This window comes from Schistocerca serialis, chromosome 10 (assembly GCF_023864345.2).
Source record: "Schistocerca serialis cubense isolate TAMUIC-IGC-003099 chromosome 10, iqSchSeri2.2, whole genome shotgun sequence".
Lineage (NCBI taxonomy): Eukaryota > Metazoa > Arthropoda > Insecta > Orthoptera > Acrididae > Schistocerca > Schistocerca serialis.
The window spans coordinates 208855278-208857071 of record NC_064647.1 but is presented as its reverse complement, the minus strand read 5'-3'; positions in this window follow the sequence as shown (position 1 = coordinate 208857071).

The following is a 1794-nucleotide window of genomic DNA, read 5'->3' as shown; positions in this document are numbered from 1 at the left end:
CAGGAGAGTGTTACATTTGATATTATTTCAATGATGCCTGATGACCCCTGTAATTCATTCTTGGCAAATCTAAAACACTATTTTGAAAGTGTCTGTGCAGGGAAATTAATAGTCAGTCACCTATAAACGAAAGGAATGTAACCTATATGTTTCTGCTGAAAGCACAATTTCACCCCTTTTCCCAAATTAGTTTCAGCTTACCTGTGCCATCATCATTGCTGGGATGTTCCTGTATCCAATTTTTTATTTGAAAGTCCAGACATCGTCAGACAAGGAGACACAATGCTTTGCGTCATTTATTACAAATTTTAATGCTTTTAATGGCAATGTAATTAACAACAATTACATTATAACATGTTTCGGTAGACTAGTAGTCCTCGTCTTATTTATGGAAACAAAAATGCCCTTGCATTTATGTAAAATCCCCTTAAAATTAAAAAAAAAATTTTATAAAAAGTATTGAAACATTAAAAATAGTAAAACTCCTTCCCTGCTTACCCTATAATTATACGCCTGGCTGCACAACGGTCAGGTGTTACTACTTTAAAATCTTAATTTATACGCCAAAAATGGTGGTCTAACCAGCCATATGATACTGACAATCAACGGTTAGTAAAACTGCTATAGTGGTTAACACAGTTTTTAGATACGAATTACAGTGTAGAAATGGTAGCTTTTTAGTATTTTTATTGTTTTAATACTTTTAAAATATTAGTTTTCAAATTGTTTGGAGGTTGTTACATGAACTCAGATTAGTTTTTCGTAGATCTGAGGACGAAAAATTTATAATTCATTATCTTTCATTTGGTTGTGGGAAACTGCTGTAGCCTTTGAAGGTTTCTGTCGGTGTTTCTCCCTTCCTACATGCAAATAGTGCACTTTTTTATCGTTGGCACGTGACCCTGTTATACACTAGGTTCAAATCATGCAATGTTTACGTTCTTACTAAACACATGGTAGCAGTCTACGTGTGAAGAATCTGCCGTTTCAGCATAAAATTCTAAAGACAGTGAAATATACTGCGAATTCACACGAAATCTACCACTGGTACTCACCAACACGAAAAGACAGCGAAAACTCCAAAGTCAGAAGCGAACTTACCTGAAATACAAAAAAATGCAGTTAATTTTTATGTTAAAACTTACGATGGAGTTTCAAATGCTACCAGGTAAATGTAGGAATAATTTACAAACAGAGATGATAACTAAGGTTCCTGTGGCACGTCCCACCCCCCCTCTCTCTTTCTCTATGTTCCCACTATCCACCCTTTTCTCCCCCTCCGCTCTCTTTATTAATAAATCATTAAGTACACTCGATCATCGTTGTTTCTTGCACAATTGTATTCCTGCATGCAAGGAAAGATAGTATTGACTATGAAGGATTATTGTCACTGCCACCTTCCCATAGCACAAACTATAGATACCTCACCTTCTGTCCCACACGATACCATACGACGACACGGTTCTCTCTACGATCGGTTTGAGGTCGCGTGGGGCCGCACTCCACAACTATACTCATTTTTAACGTATTATTTTAATTCCATACAAAACAGAGTTTCAAGGTGAACATCTGTACAGATAAACAAGGGAAACTGATTGTAGTCGAATTGAATCTGGTAATGAAGAAAACATCAGATGAGGAAAGGAGGTAGTAAAAGTAGTTGACGAGTTTTTCTATTTGAGCAGTTTGAGTAGAAAAATAACTGATGATAGCAGAAGTAGGGAGGCTATAAGCCACCGACTGCCAACAGCACGAAAAATTTATGAAAAACAGAAATATGTTACCATAAAATAT